The sequence below is a fragment of the Aythya ferina genome (assembly GCF_964211825.1).
Source record: "Aythya ferina genome assembly, chromosome: 11".
Lineage (NCBI taxonomy): Eukaryota > Metazoa > Chordata > Aves > Anseriformes > Anatidae > Aythya > Aythya ferina.
Window position 1 is genome coordinate 5,481,332 of NC_140307.1, and position 17,376 is coordinate 5,498,707.

Here is a 17,376-nt window from a genome sequence, read left to right on the forward strand (position 1 = left end):
TATTATTTCATTATAGGCAAGCAGAATTTATGACTATGATAATACAAGGAAGTTTTGAGTCCATTCTACTGCTCAAATATCTTCCCTTAGGTGGAGGACAGAAGAGCAAACAGCACAAAGTAAATGATAGCCATGCTGATAACTAGAAAGTGTTCAGACACAGTGGTGACAAGGACAGTATGGGAACACAGAACAGAAAATGGAATAAAAGCTGTGAAGACATTTTTTCATTAGAAAACACAGGAGTAGAAAAAGACACGAAAAGGTGACAGTAAAGCTACAAAAGAAAAAAAAAAAAAAAAAAAGCAGTGGGGTTTTCACTGGGACAGGAATACTGTCAGCTCAGTTGTACACCTGCAAACCAAGGTATGTAGGTGTATGCTAAAGAATTGGGCAAGAAGTTTTTCTATTGTAAAGAAGTTTTTCTATTGTAAAACACACAAACCAACCGTTTGTTCCATGGGCACAGGGAGAAGAGATTAACCCGAAGTCCAGTAACTGCACTGCCTCATTCAGACCAATACTATAGTACAAAGAAAATATTCCTAATGATCCCTATCTGCAACTGATGTGTGGTAACAGTCACCTGCTATAACAGACCTGAACCTTTGTTGCTACAAATTTCTTCCCTTTTCCCCCTGCTATACTATTGAATTTCTAGTACAGAAAAAGCATGTAAGGCAAAGAAAAAGCTGTCTACTGTAAACTCTTCAGAGCAACCCCACAGGAGACATTTGAAGCTCTGATGAGGCATCAGATTCTCAATTACTGAGGTACACCTTTTAACACGCCCAGGAACTGACTTGCTGACATGCTCTGAAGAGTATATGACATGCCAAGGTCTTCTGGCATCAAGCCTAAATGTTTATCCTTTTTGTGCTCAGGTCTTCCATTTGGCATCAGAAGATGTCATGGTGCCAATGTCAGTCCACCTGGATTGCAAACAATGCTTCCATTCAGTTCCCAGCATTTAATCAGTAACTAGTATCACTGTTATTTTCATTCAGGACTGTTTCCTTTAGCTCTAGCTCCAGGTGCCCTGATAACAAGGGAACAGTCGATTTACTTCTTGCTGTAAGAACACACCATACAATATTCTCAGCAGCAACAGCACAAGGCAGGTGGTTCGTAAGGCATCTCCCATTTGTAGTGCCCGCCAATAACTTGAGCAGGCACTAAAGCGGATGCAACCAATTAGCAGAGTTACACACCTGCTGGGTGGACTTACAGACTATGCACCTTGGTTGCTGTTGCAGAACCTACTGGTCGCCTGGCCTAAAAGTTTTGGATATGAGTTAAAGGGAGTGCCCTGCCTCGTGGACTTTATTCTGGTGGAAAGTCCACATTTTCTCTTTGTACTTAGTTGTACTGTTGTATTGTCAAGCTTAAACTCTTTGCTTCTTTTATAAAGGCAAAGCTCTGATGCATCAACACTCAAGAAGGCTGAATGCTGGGGTATAATTTCAAATTTCCTGGGCTATAACTTCAAATTTGAATCAAAGATGACTTAGCATTTCAAACCTTCTGCAGACTCTTTGGGAAGGTCAGAAGGAAACAAAGAATTAGATATGTCCTTAGCATAATTTTCTGCTGTTAATAGAGTTATGCCAAGGCCTGAAATGTCCATCAGAAAGGAGGGTTAAGTTTTCTCCAGCTAATGAAGATGAAAAGAATAATTTAATGGAGGTGGGAACCAGAATAGAGTGTAGGGATGAAAGGACGAGCAGTAACTGAGACTGAATTTAAACAACTCTGGAGAATAAAACAATCCTTAAAAAAAAAAAAAAAAAAAAAAAAAAGATAATTATGTCTTACAACAATTACCCTGGCTATGAAGCAAAATTAACATAGTCCTTTCTAATTTAAATGTGTTGAAAGTGCCTGAGCATGACAGCAGAAAATTACAAGGTTTACGACACGGGCTTTGGTTAAAGTGATGGCAATCGGATTATTGTAGCTTTTTGTCTGTTGATAGTAATGATTGCAAAGTTACCTATAAATATTAACTGTTTAGTACTGGGAGACTTTTGGTTTAGATGGCTAAGATGTACTTCTAGACACTCCAAGCTGTAAAGTTCTTGTATAGAAAACACTTCCTGTTATAAATCATATTTGGTTAATTCTGATTCATCAAGATGTTATTCTGATATAATTCCTTGAACAGGAATATCCTGGATTTTGATTTAAATCTAATTTTGAAATTATTATATCCATTTTATAACTACCTCATGCTTCTTCAGCTTCCTCATGAAGTGTGATAGTTCAAGGATATTTTGAACCTGGATAAAAAATATTTTTATTTATGGATTGAAAGAACCAAGTCTGACCATGTGGAGATGTTTCTCTTTGGTTACCTTGTAGGCAAACTGTGAATATATTTATTTATTTATTTATTTATTTATTTATTTAATGGTATGTCTTCAGTTTTCCAGGTCAAATCAATTCAGCTGAAGAGCTATTAAAAGAAATAAAAAACAGTAGTATATCATGATTTACTCTTATACAGTAGCATCGGTTTGATAGTGATAAAAAAAAAAAAACAAAAAAAAACCAAAACACAAAAACAACAACAACAACAACCTAAAATGTGAATAAGCTTACCTGGGTTTTGGCCCACACGGATGGTAGAGACATTAATAGTCTGTATTTTTCACATTTTCACATTTTGTCTGCATGCATTTTACCTTGGCTACACTATCGATCATCACTTTTTACATTGGGTTCTCAAAGTAATAAAAGTATTATAACCACCTTTTTCATACAAGACACTTTTTCTTTCGTCTCATCTATAACAGGCAAATCAATGCTGGGGTAGAATCAGAGATTGGCAGGGCCTGCCTGCATGGTATGTCGTCAGCCATCCTCATACTATTCCATGACATCCATAAGAAGACATCAGTCATTGAAATGATCGGAACAGTTGACATGGACCAAATTTTGAAACCCTTCCTGTTTGTGCAGCACAAGAGGTGTGTAGGGGATGTGTTCATCTGACCAAGAAAGACCGGAATACTGCAGGACGATTTCCAACAGCTACAAAACCACTGAGGCAAAAGACACCTTGGCTCAAAATGTCTCAAAATGCATGAAAGATCATAGCAGGGTAAGGTTAGACATGGAGTGAGGTGTAGAACTTTGCTCTGCTTTGTCACTCTTCAAGTATGATATTCTCTTTGGAAATGACTAAACTGAGTCAGGGTCCTCTGTTAAAGGACTCCAGCCCATGACAGGATTGGGACAGATTCATCTGCAGAATCAGGAAAAAGCAACTGCCTCATCCTGGCCCCATATTCACATGGGTTAAATCAAGCTGTGCTGGTAGGGAACCAAAACTTGGGAGATTACAATTCTGCAAAAATGTTGTCTCACATGCACTGAGTTGGACTAGAAGTATATTCCAGGCAAGACAAATGCACAACACAGGCTGTGATGCAAGCACACCTACAGCCAAATTGCGCCTTGCACCCCGAAGTTCATTCTACAGTTTCATAAATATTCTGTGGTGGAGTCTGTTACTGCTCCATGTGAATTCAAACACCATATTTGTACTAAGAAGGTCAGTTGCTCAAATACTTTCATTTATTAAATTAGCTCTGCAGTAAATTAAAATGAATTTTGTTAAACTACTTTACAACTTGGGAGGTTTAGAAAACAAAATTGAGATCAGCTGTTTCCTGTGGATTCTTATTTTCATAACCTCACTGAATCTTCTCTGTTTGACTTGAGATATATCTATATGTCTATATATAGAGAGAAATAAATTTTAGTGTACACATGACAAAAAACATGTATAGGTTAGAATTTTATTTCAAGTATGAGTCTACTTGATTCATGCATAAACTGATTTGCTTTTTGCATTTTTGGGTCTGACATTCAGATTAACTTGGGTTCCTCAGTTTCCAAGTTTACTAAGAGCTTTTTTTTTTTTTTTTTTTTTTTTTTTTTTTTTTCTTCTTGGTAGGATTCTGGGAAAGAAGTTCCATGCTATTGAAATGTTGGCTTATTAAATTAATGTAATTACATAAAGAATCTGTGTTATATTTTGAATAGATCTTTGACAAGATGCTTTGCTCTGAATACTAAAAAGAATTTGGTTTTCTTGTATGTCTGATTCAAATGATTATCAAAGGCATTTATTTTTTGTATGTGACATGTTGTTAAATATGTTAATTTCCTAGAAGCACAGTGTAAGAAGAGCAAGAGCAGCTGTGTAGGACAGTGAGCTTAAAAATAACAAGGCTGAGGCTCTTCTTGGGAATTAGTGTGGTCCAATGGGTAGGCAAGTAGCCTACGATTCCAGACACCTGGGTTCTGCTCCAAAATCTGCTACTGACCTACTATTTTCTATTGAGCAAATCATTTTACCCTTTGCTTTTCTCTTCCTATCTACAAAACAACCAGGAGCAAAATGAAATTTGCCATAGAAACTGTCCTATATCATTATAGTACAATAGGATTTGATATGTGGGAATGCTTGAGTAGTAAAAACTTAGTATTATGCAGAGGTTATCAAAGCCTGCTAGAGCTTTGTGAGGAAGAAGTAGGAAGCCCAGTTGCATCTTGATTCAGTTGGATGTTAGACCTCAAAGGTTTGACAGATATGGCAATGGTGGACATGTGTTTTATATAAATAAATTGTTTCAACTTGCATAGTAGTTCCATTTAATGTGTGGTGATGGCAGGACTATTTAATTGGAATTATAATTGATTTTAATATTACCCACATAAGTGAAGGATATATGCTGCAAATGTGGATGTTCCTTGGAACTGCAGAAGCAAAAGACTTGATAAATGACTTGCTTGGTCAGTCCCTTTCTCCAATTGTCTGTCACTGTGTCTTGAAGATCCTTCTCTAATTCCACTGTAAATATCCTAAACATGAGGACTTCTTCAGCTTCTTCTTGGATGCTAACTCACATTTTCATTCATCTTGTGTTCAGAAATGGTATTACAGTGATCCATTTCCCCATTTTCTCATTTCCAAGCTTCTCATCCCTTTTCACCAAGTTTTGTTCTGTTAATACCCTGAACATGGGTTATCAAGCAGCTCCTCCTGCTTGGTATCCAGAACCTCAGGCAGAATACTGATGCACTCCTTCTAATTTGGACACTGAGTTCCCTCAGTAGTGGAAAGCATTTCTGCCCTTTTAGGAAGTATTCTTTTTCTTCCTAGGTTGGGTCACTTTGCTTGAAAAATCAACAGCAAAACATCAGTAGCCATCAGGATGAGGTCCTCACTATGATAATTCATGTAAATCCCAATATGCTTTCACATTGAGGCCTTTTTACAGAACCCTAAAAATGGAAAGAAAAAAGAATAATCTCTGAGAGGGTGTGAATGTGACTATTCCCTTTTTAAAAGTCCCTTTATAATACCAGACTGTTATATACATATCTCTGTGTAAACGACACTCAAGCCAGTAAAATTTTCAGATAGTTTTGCTGTTTGAATATCTGCCTGTAAGCTGCACGAGGAATCCAGAAACAAAATTAACAAGAGGAAAAGGGATCTCCCTCTTAGTAAGAATAATTAAAGGATGAAAGAACTTTCTAGGGATCCAAAGCCAAATTACTGGGAAACACATTCTGAGGGTGATTTTTGTTTCAGTTTCTGTTCCTTTTATCACTGAGTTTTATGCTTGCACTTATTTAAGCTGTCTGGGAAAAGAGGCTGTACATAAAAGACGATTAGTTTTTAAAGCACTCCAGGGTTGGTTTCAGGGAGAGTTCTTTGTTTTGTTTTGCTTTAACTTGTTGTTGGTGGGGTTGTTGCTTTTTCCCCCTCTTAGATAGAAGACATAAACTGTAGCTCTTAAATAGATGAATGTTGAGAATAAAATTACCAAAGAATTCTTTTTAGAAGGAAAGGAAAAACAAGAAAAGAACAAGGAAAAACTATCCATGGCCTATAGCAGTCACTCAATGATGCTGAAATACCAGGCCGAATTCTCAGTGGGTGGAAATCAATACACCTCTGGTGAAGTCCATGAAGCAACATCACTTTGCACAAACTGAGTGTCTGATAGCTACATATATATTTTATATATCTGTATGCAGCATTAAAAAAAAAAAAAAAAAAAGAAAGAAAAGAGAAGAAAAGAGAAGAAAGGAAAAGAAAGGAAAAGAAAGGAAAAGAAAGGAAAAGAAAGGAAAAGAAAGGAAAAGAAAAGAAAGGAAAAGAAAAGAAAGGAAAAGAAAAGAAAAGAAAAGAAAAGAAAAGAAAAGAAAAGAAAAGAAAAGAAAAGAAAAGAAAAGAAAAGAAAAGAAAAGAAAAAAGCATTCTTGAAAGTGAATGAAGTTGATTCTCAAAAAAAAAAAAGGGTTTTAGATGTTGAATATTTAATATGCTGATAAAAGGACCCTGATTTCATGTATAGAGGCCACAAATAAAAAAAGGGGGGGGGGAGAGAGGGGAAAGGAAAAAAAAAAAAAAAAAAAAAAAGGCACATCTTAAAAGGGAAGCAATGAGCAGAAACTGACCTTTCTGTGAGCAAGCAGATGAGAGAAGGTATTTGGCTAATCCCAGCTGTCGCTGATTGGTCAGACAGAACCGTGTTGAAAATGTCTCCATCTGGGCTAATCTGCTCTCAGTTGGATGAGCTGAGGCCTTCAGAGTTAACCTGACATTTAACAATAATTACCCTTTCGGATGACCCCGGCCCAATCTCCTCTCTCTTAGAAATCTCTCTTTTTTGTTCATGCTCCCAAACCCCTTGGCTCTTGTGTTAGAGATAGCTAAAGAGTGATGATACGATAATGAGATATACTATACACACATGCACACATGCACACATGCATATGCACTTGCAAACATACACATGTGTGCACTGAAACATATTTAAAATGTTGCTCTTCAGCATGTAGTGCTTGATCGCTTCTGCACAGTTTATCAGATTCTTGTGTCATGCAGGATGGGAGATATTTTAAAAATCAAAATAATTAAAAAAATATAAAATAAATAAATTAAAGAGTAGTCATGATTGCTTGCTAACCTTTGTGTGAAAGCTCTAAGTTTCTTTCTGGCACTTGGATGTCTCTTATCTATGGTGAGGAGAAATGGTGCATGGAAATAGGTTCAGATAGAAAAGCAGAGTTCAGAGGTCGCAAAGGCTAACCGTAGATGAAATGTGGCTATTTCTTTTTACCTGAGGCTGGCTTCATCTTTTCTCTGAAAGGTCACTGTGATAAAACAAAAACACATCTCAGGAGAGGAATCATTTATCTCTGGTCAGGTTCTCCTCTCCATTCTGGTACTTTATTTATTTTTCTCATCTTTTGTGGTCAGATTTCTCCAAGTGTCACCTCCTTCCTGAGTGATATTCAATGCTGGTTTTGGGTGTTGGTAGAAGTTTGGCCTCATTACACATATTGTCTCTGTTTTAGTTGGAAATCACGTCTAGAAACTTGGATGATTCCCCAAATCACTTTAATCTGTTGGTGATGAGCTGAAAAGTTTGAGAAAATAGCTGTGCTAATGGAAAAAGAACAAGGACAAGTCTATATGATAGGAAGCTCATTTCCAGTATTTGATTTATTTCATATCTCCATTGTGACCATACATAAATCTTATCTCTACCTCAGTTTCTTTATTTGTCCAACTAAGATCATAATAGTCATTTCACAGAAGGGCTGTGAGATTAAATTTAAAGCACCTTGAAATTCTTAAATAGAAGACAATTAAGAAGAACTATATATTTTATACATGGTATATCCTCTTACATCTTGGGTGGGTTCCAATAACCAGCCTTAATTACAATAATTATGCCTCTAGTTACAACCAGAAGCTGCAAGTGAAGTGAAAGAAATCGGAAAAAAAAAAAAAAAAAAAAAGTTTAACCAATGCCCTAAGCAAAAATTCTTTATGAAAGGCTTATTTTCTCAAATTCTAAGCAGTTCTCAGCTAGAAATTCAGGCCCAGGTTTCTGTCTTGTCTTTGGACTACTTCATCAGCAAACAGAAGTTGCATTTGGAATTGGGGTTACAGACAAGGATTTTTTGTTTGTTTCAATTATTCACTGATAAGCTCTTTGTTTTATGTTCATTTCTTATCCAGAAGAAAGATCCTATGCTACTTATGGTTAATGTTCCTTTGACTGTGAAATAGCTGTGAATTATCTGACCTGCAAGTGAAATCCAGTTCTGAATATTTCCATGACCCAAGCAAACAGTCCATTTCACAGAGCATAGTTCAAATAGCCACCACTTGGCAAAATCTCTGCTTATGCTTTTGCCAACCAAGCAAACTAAGGCTGTTTACCTGCCCCATGCCCTGTGCTGTCTGCAGTGTCATGCGGATGAGCACAAATTCAGAGACCGTCAATCTGAGATTTTAACAGATTATACATGTGAGGGTTCCAGTAATTTTCTGGAGTCTCTAGATAGATTGATTTGGTTGTGAGATCTTCTTTTTTTTTGTTGTTGTTTTTTTTTTTTTTTTTTTGTTTGTTTGTTTGTTTGTTTGTTTTTTTGTTTGTTTGGTTTGGTTTGGTTTGGTTTGGTTTGGTTTGGTTTTTGTTTTTAATACTTCACTGTGGCTTGTTGTCTTTCCATGGGTATTCAAAAGGGTATGTGGTATGGAATTCTTCCCGTGTGAGTAACTCATTAGGAACAGCAGTATTCTATTTTCCTCTATGTTCTAAAATAAAAACGATGTCATAGACTGTTGCCCCCTTAAATCAGCCATAACTTTTCCTTTCATATGTGATAAAACAACTCATTTTGTGGAACTCTGATCACTCTCTCAGTTCTTCATATATTGTTTTAGTGCAAGACATGTTTCACCTCTTGGAGATAAGAGGAATTTTCCAATCCCCAAAAGAAGAATGAGTCTCTAAAAAGTGTCCAAAAATTCCTGTAGTTCTTCTGGATGAAGATGCTCCCTACTATAACAGCCTGTGCTACAAAATTTCTAGAAATCTCTAGGTCTTCTTTAAAAGAACAAAAGCTTATTTTATTTTAGTTTAGTTTTTCCTTCATCTTTTATGTTTATTCTCAGCTGCAGCCGCTGATGTTATGCCCTTTGACATGCTGAGGTCCAACATTTGTTGTGCCCTTGTCCCCTACACTGTTATATCACAGATGAACTTTCTACAGAAGAGATTGTGCTAGAGACTTTGAGAGACTTGAAGCAATGTGAAATATGGACATCCTCTCACCTGCATATTTGATTTGTTCTACAAAGTAGTTTAACATAAAACTCAGTCAATATTTTCTACCCTTATCCTCAGGACCAAGGTCCAATTAATTTCTGTGGTGGATGAACAGACTGTCAAAATGCTGAATTCTGGATTAACTGCACAAGCTAGAAGAAGCTTAATTTCCTTGCTGAAGCTGAAGAAACAACTAACTATTCCAGCATAATCAAGAGATACAAAATCTTTTCCTCAGTGATGAGAAAGCATGCAAGTTTAATTTCCACCAGGTACTATTTAACTGACAAGAAGATAAGTCCTCAGTGTTCTTGAGCCACAGTAAATTGGTGTTAAATAGTCTCATCCATACCTGATAAACCAGCTCTTGCCCTTATAAGTAAAGGTAAATATTCTACAATAATTAGAGTTCTGTGGGAATAGTCTAAGAACCAAGAGATCCTATTTAAGGTGTGTCCATTTGGATTCTTACAGTTTATGTACCTGTCCTTTAGGCTGTCTTTGGAAGATGTCATCAATTATTACACAGTAAAGAACACACAGTCAGAGGTGCATGGACACTGAATGCATAAGTAGACTCTCTTCTTCATTCATACTAAGTAGTGCTTTATGCCTTGAATAAACCAATGAAGGGAATGAGATGAGAAAGTTTTGTTTGACATAAGTAAGAAGATTACAATTTAGCCCTTTGATATAACATCAAGGACAAAACTGGCTGCCTTATTCTCAGTGAATGACAGCGTTTTAACAGTACCTCAGTTTCACAGGGGAAATTTGTAACCCTTGTGAGCAGGGGTGTGGGGGTGTTATCCAGACCAAACATGTATCACTCATTCCTCACAGCAACAGAAGCCAACCATGTTTATTTTATTTTATTTTATTTTATTTTATTTTATTTTATTTTATTATTTTATTTTATTTTATTTTATTTTATTTTATTTTATTTTATTTTATTTTATTTTATTTTTTTAGTTAGGCGATGTCAGTGTTGGCTTTTATTAATTCACATGATTGCCACATCTGAAATAGAATGATAATATCAGTGATATGTAGTAGTGGATTGTCTCCTTTAAGTGTTTACCTCTTTGTTGTACAGGAGCTATATCCCTTGACAGTGTAATTGAACCAATGTTTTGCTTCAGCTGATTTCCATCCACAAACTGTTTTGGAGTTCAGAGAAGAGATCACCTTAAACCATTGAATTCTCCACTTTCACAGTCAATTAGTGAAGGCTGCCAATATGGAGGAGGGCAAGGGATATGGGCTGCCCTTGAGAAAATGTCATACTATGCTGATGTCATAAAATAATAATACTACATACTAGGCGTCATTACTTTTGCTAGTACATAAAGGCAGCCGAGCACTAGAGCTACTTGGCTGTACTGTTTACATAGGCTGGGTCAGGAAAAAGTGTGCTGCTAGAAATGCAAGTGGAACAGCCTGTGCCATTTGGACAAACTGAAATCTAATACCACAAGGTTAGAGTTTACAGTGTTAGTCTTCCTATTATCCAATCCTTATTCTCAGCCTGTGCAAATTGGCCCAACTGCTTTTAAATCAATAGAGCGACGTGGATGAATGGTGATTTCTCATTTTATACCCTGCAAGAATCTGGCCAACCATTCCTCTGCACGTCATTCAAAGGTAGCTATATAAAACCTACTAATAGCCTATTGAGCTCTGAACCTTATAGAAGCCTGTGTATTCCAAAACCCTTAGGAAAAACTGCATAATCATCATCATGCAGGCAATAATTAAGCCCAGTAATATTCGGCAGACAGAACCTTAAACACAAAATTCTCCATACAGAATTTTCTAGCTATCCTCTATGTAGGACAAAAAATGTAAACTATTGTCTGACCCTTTCCTCTATGCTATTTTATTCTCTAACATGAACAAACTAATTAGCTAGATCATACTCCAACACCTATTTAGCTGCAGAGGGAAAATATGTATTTTAGTAAAGGCAAAGAACTGTCTGTACACAGACAGTAAACGTATATCAGTTTCCTCACTCCTCTTTATTTTTTTTTTTCCTTTTGGTTTAAGTCACACAGACCTTGTCTCTTCAGTAATGTCATAATCAGCAAGCTGAAGGCAAGGCTGCTGATAATTGTTCTTTATGTTGCTCTTTGTTTAGTATCTGATTCAATACATCTGCGTGGACACCATTCCATCACCTTCTTAGTAACAGAGGTGAAAAAAATCAATGGCAATCAGATTACCTTGTTAACAGAAAGGCTAAAGGGCTAGTGTGTTAAGTTCACAGTGCATCACCTTTCATTTAAAACATCTCACTTGTGGGGCTTATGTTTTATTTTTTTATTATTTACCCTTTATTATTATTTATAGCACCAAGGGTTCTGTGGTATGCCTTGATATAATTGCATTAGTCTTCCCCTAGGTTAGACTGGACAGCTGTGACATCTTCGAGATGTCAATGTTAGTTCTGATAAGGCAGTTCTTTCTGCAGGTCCTTGTTTCACATAGGGTTCATACCAAAATTCAGGCAAGTTTGAACATCTTGTATAATTGTGTATGGGGATTTTTCGTGTTCACTCTCTTGCTTTCCCCTCATTCTCTGAGAACAGTCAGACAGTGTGACTTACAAGATATGCTGGATAGAATAACCATAGCACAGCACCAGCTTGTACTGAAGAAACCTAGAGATATTTAGCAAAAAGGAGGAAAGATAAAGAAAGCAGGAAAGAATCCTAGTAGCCTGTGATTCCCTGAGCATCCTACTGTTAGTATTTAGGTGTATGACTGCAATCTGGACTAAAGAATCATTCTGATAATCTATAATATATAAAGTTGCTGTGACCATTTTAAATGACTGAAAAGATTTATTAGAACCATTCTTCTGACTAGACATAGTTTGCATGACCACCTTATGCTTTCCTATATAAATCTATTACATTCTTCCCTTCACCTCTGAGTCCTTTCTTATCACTGCTGGAAAATACCAGCAAGAGCTATATCTGAATCATCCAGGTCTCTGCCATGAACAAAACAATTCCCATTTATCTGTTGAAGACTGTTAAATCTGTTGGAATCCTTTCTGAAAGATATAGTGTTGCACAAACTTTATTAATCAGGCCAGGATATCACAATTTGTTATCATAAATATGAATGAGCAGGGAGCGTCTTCTACAAAGAGCTACCATCTTTATAACTATTATCTATTATATGAGTCATTCTCATCAGTGAAGGGACATTTTAGAGTGGTTTGGAATTAGACTTTTTAATGACACTGACTTTTCCAGAGTTTGAATAACAATGCCTCCAGTCTTGTATCTGTTATTTCATCTCTCTTCTGCAGCTAAAGTTGTGCTTAGGTAGGTACTTTGTGTACATCAGTGGGCAAGGAATTATGTCCAGCAAATCCCTGAGAGAAAACAAGTGGCAGGACAAAGAAAAAAAAAAAAGTGATTAAATTCAACAGGATCTTTATTTTTCATTCGTTGAAAAATGTTGTTCAAGTACCTTTTAGCCCTAACTGAATTCCAGGTCGAATTGCATGTAACTATTAGAGACCTCTTCACCACAGATTCCCACAGCTAAAGTCATTTCAATTAATTATGTGTTGCAGGGGTTAGTAACGACTTTAAGTTGAGGAATGAAATTACTTTAAGAGGTGGCAAATTCCTTATGTGTTTTCTCCTTCTTCATTTGGATTATGGCTGTCAAAAATGGAATTTTGTCAATGGATTAAAAGGAACCACATACGTAACAGGCTCTGGTTGAAACGCACTCCTTTGTTTCTGAGGAAAGACAAAAACGGGAAGTAATTCAAAACTAGATGAGGTAAAACATTTGTTTCTACAATATGCGGGAGTGGTATAAGCCTGAAAAACACATAGAATATCATTCAACTAATTAGTCATATCAAAAATGGTAAGAGGAAATCCAGACCAATCAGACGTTTGGAAGTGATGAGTGATTTTGGATAGCTAGTACTGGGGAACTTCTCCTCAACAGAATCCCAAACCAGTGGTGTTTATTGAGTCCCAGCTCCACTTTCCCTAGCATTTCTCCATTCTTGAGTGTCAAAGACCTGAGATGTGGTCCCCACCAAGATGAACATGCTGTTAACCTTGCAAACAGCATACACCCAGACAGCTTCATTGCACACCTCCTCAAGCAGACAGCAGAGGATTTATGGCCTTGGCCTGCTCTGGCTTCCTAGTAATTACCCCCACAACCCTACACCCTGACATTTCCTGGTCAGGCAATGACTACCCTTTGGTTGAAAATAAGGAGGTCTATTTTGTACCCAGAGCTCTCAACTGGAAAAAATTCCAACGCTGGTGGGATTTCAAGTTCTGTGGTTGTGCAGAGTGGTAGTAATTTTTTGTTTTGAAGAAGAGTGCAACACAGAGAAGTAGAGATTGGAGGAGGGAGACAGAAGGAGGGAACACAAATGAAAGCAATAAAAGCTCTGATCCTGCAAACATGAATCTGCATGGCTACAAGGAGCTGCCTGTGCTGGTCTCTGTTTAGGGTCAGGATCCCACTTCTGGTGAATGGGAGGAAAGGGGATCATTTGCTGTATGAAGCAGAATAACTCTTCAAGAAATTACTAGCACATTATATGGTACTTCTACAATTGATATTGAATTTCACACTTGTGATACCCATTATACAATAACCAAAGACAAAAGCAAAGTGTTTAGGACAGATCTGTAGAGGCTGCAATATCTAAGCTTTACACATTTTCTTAACCTTTTTCATAGAAGAAACTTCTTTGTGAAACACTGTGCATCTTCAGGAGCCTATAGAAAAACACAGAGTGAATAAAAGGCACCCTTACGCTTCCACAAAACAGTCTTTCAAGAACAGAGTTGGTTTCTCTATCAATGAAGCTTTTAAAAGAACTTAGGGTTTATAAAGTGCCCTGATGAAGAAAGCAGCACTGTCCACAGTACTCTGATTTTCTGGCTCAGGGAACCAGGCCCTCTGGAAACCCTAAACACTTCCTGCCAAAAACCTAGAACAAAAAGAGAGGCTTCTGGGTGAAATCATTCTCTTCCCACACTCCATACATACCAAGATACAGCCTTGCAATGAAGAAGTGAAAGCTTAAGTATTTTGCTAATTAGCATAAACTACATCAACCTGGCAGGTTTGTGTAAGGTGGGAGCCTCTGCTCACAGGTGGCTTGTATTTCTGCTTACACCAGATAAGATATATTAACTGCTGAAGGTGCTAGCTGGGTTCTTTCTTTTATTCTGATAGTGTTATTAGCTAGAGAGCTGGAAGCAAAGCAATAGGGTTATGGTGAAATGAAGATAGAAAATTTGCTGGGATAGAGAAGGTAAAACTGGATGAGGATATTCTTAAAAGGTTTGTGTTAGAGTTACATTTTTAGCTAGGAGACTGAAAATAAGCAGCTCTTGTAGGAGGAGAATCTGGTTGTTAGACCAGACTCTCCGAACAGCACTGTAGTTATAGCACCTTACCTATATTGCTTTAAAGAGGGCAACTCAGCAAGGAAGGAAGAGGCTCAGTGCTCTCCATGGAGATGCATATACCAACATAACATTAAGAGGAGGTTTATAACTGTTGTTGGATGAGTTTGAACTATGCTTACTTGAGAGATAATTTTGGTGCTAGTGGATGGAGAATAATGTTGGAGATGAAGACCATAGCATCTTTCTATTTGTTTTTTTTGTCCTTCATGTTGGAGGACTGTAGGGGCTGGACAGCCCTAGTCATTGCAATGGCTGCTTCTAGACTTGATGCCCATCTGAGTCTTGTCCTCACTCACACAACTGCAATTTATTTTTTTGACCCTAGATTTACTTTGTTATTAAGGCCATATGTTTTTCATAACTATGAATTCTGTTAGAACCCATGAGTATTAGGGACTTTTTGTTGACAATAATGGAAAATTCCTGTTGAGCAACATTCAACTATGAGCTGCTGTTAACTTAGCTTCATATATCTTCAAGGGTGTAGAGAGGGAGGGTTTTAAATACTTTTAAACAGTTCATTTAAAAAGATTTTTTACTTTTTTTTTTTCTCATTACAGCTATATTAGACTAAATAGTTTCATGAAACTTTTTTTTTTTCTTTGAGTTAGAACTAATCACTTTTGACGAGGCTGCAAATTTTATATTTTTGGAGCTGACAAAAAGTCAAATATATTTACTTGAGGGAAAAAAAAACAACAATACAATGAAACAAACAAACAAAAACCAACAAAGTAACCAAAAAAAGTAAAACCAAACCCATAAGTTTAAAACAGAAAAGGGTTGGGGAATGTGTATTTGAAACATGATAAAAATTCAATGAACTTATAGGCTAAGGTTTTAATACAATATATCTGATTCAGTCAGGGAGAAAAAAGTAAGCAATCTCTTGATGTTTCTATGTGTTCTCCAACAGAAGACAGTAGATAGACTCTGCCAGGAACTGGACTCAATGATCCTTATGGGTCCCTTCCAACTTTGGAATTCCAGTTGCTGTGGAATTTCAATCGTCAATGATGTTCAAGGTAGGAAACATTTTCTTTTTTTTTTTTCAATTTTGTTGAAATAGGAGCTTAACTGGAAAAAAATCTTGAAGATATATTACAGTCAAGAGGGAGATGGAAGCTGCTCTTAGTCACTTCTCTGACTGCAAGAACATTTCAATAACTTTAAACACTTTCTTAATAGGGTAACTTGGTAATATGTGCTCCAAACTGGGGTAGTAAGTCACTCAAGATAATGAGACCTCCATAGAGGCAATGTGAACCAGGGTCTCACAAAAGCCTAAAGACACCAGACTTAATGGGAAAACTTGTTTGGTGAAACAATGAAATCACTTAACCACAAGTAGCAATATGGAGGCTGGGGTTCTGCCCACAAGTAATTACTTAATGGTGTAAAGCATCACGGAGAAAAGCCAGTTATATTCCGTCTGTTAGAACAGATGGAAATCAGTTCACTTTCTTTCTTGCCTGATTATTTTATATATTTGAGATTAGACTAATAATATTCTAAATTGTGTTGTGGCTGGGCTAAGCTTTAAATATGCTATGGCAGGGAAGGCTTGTGTCTTAATGTGTCTTAGCTTTCTATGACATAATGGAGATACTCACAAAGTTAGGAAAGCCACAAAAACAGCTCTGGGATTTATCCAGCCTCAAAAATGTGATGTTTCATGGCCTCCTCTTGAGGGCTATAATACACTTGTATTTTCATTATGACACATAACATTGCTGCAGATAAAGGGACTCCACATTATGTAGTGTTGTAAGAACATAATCCTTGAATATTGCACCTCAGCCATGCTTGGCCTGGCCTCCTAGGTGGCCTTGAAGGATGTGTGCTGTTTTTAGGCTAAGAGGATGCTTTCTTTGAGATGAGAGGTTATCTGCACATACCTGTCTTACAATGAGCCAAGCATGTGTACTTGTCTGACCCATAGGTATTTGTTAGGTATATTGTATTAGCCATAGCAAAATTTGCAGCCTTTTCCTGATGTTTTCCATGCACTTCTGGTTATACAATTATTGCATAAAAGCCTCTTCTTCACCTGTGTGATTTCTTGTGTCTGCATACTGACCCGTACCTTCGGCTCATTTCTGAAAAAAGAATTCCTAAAATAATGTTGAAAAGTTATTCTAACAAAGTGTTGTGCTTTGTTGAAAGACCTTATGGAATATGCCTATGTTGACGTGCTGAGCTTGATGCCCAATGGCTTGTTTAAGATGTTTTTCAGCATGAACTTCTTTCTGTGGTAGGGGATGGTACATTTTTATTTTATAGATCTACTCTGAGTAAAAATCCTCCCTATCTAAACATAGGTGTCTACTCTTAAAACTCTTTTTCTCTATGCAGTATCTATGGGAATACTACTACCTAGGAAGAAAAAGGTTAATTACAGCACATAGGCTGTCATCTTCATGTATTGGTGACCCCAAGACAGAGCAGAAGGCTTCAACTGGATGGCAATGATTTAAAAAATCAATGTAAATTGTGATGATGAGCATTTACAGCTTACACAAACACACATCCAGTGTGGTTTGCTTAGCAGCCAGCGAGGTTCAAGTAAATGCCACAACAGTGCCTGCTTGGCTTAAGCACTCTCTCAAGGGCTCAGCACCATGCTAAAAAGCTCAGCATGTGATAAAAATGGTATTTTGACTGTAAAAATCCAACAGTTATATTTTTGTTTATATTTTGACTTTTTCCCATGCAAGATCCCTAAGTACCCCTGTGTGCGTAGCCATGTTTCT

The 17,376-nt window shown here is 36.9% G+C and overlaps 1 long non-coding RNA gene across 3 annotated transcripts in view; it reads left to right on the plus strand.

The window, feature by feature from the left end:
- The first annotated feature begins 14,363 nt into the window (after positions 1 to 14,363).
- Positions 14,364 to 17,376, plus strand: part of LOC311442500 — a 145,517-nt gene continuing 142,504 nt past the window's right edge. For 2 of the 3 annotated variants that reach the window (XR_014696686.1, XR_014696687.1), the window contains exons 1-2: positions 14,387 to 14,495; positions 15,540 to 15,648. This is a non-coding gene — a long non-coding RNA (uncharacterized lncRNA). Of the gene's footprint in view, positions 14,496 to 15,539; positions 15,649 to 17,376 lie in introns of all 3 variants that reach the window. The other variant, XR_014696685.1, reaches the window with a different exon arrangement.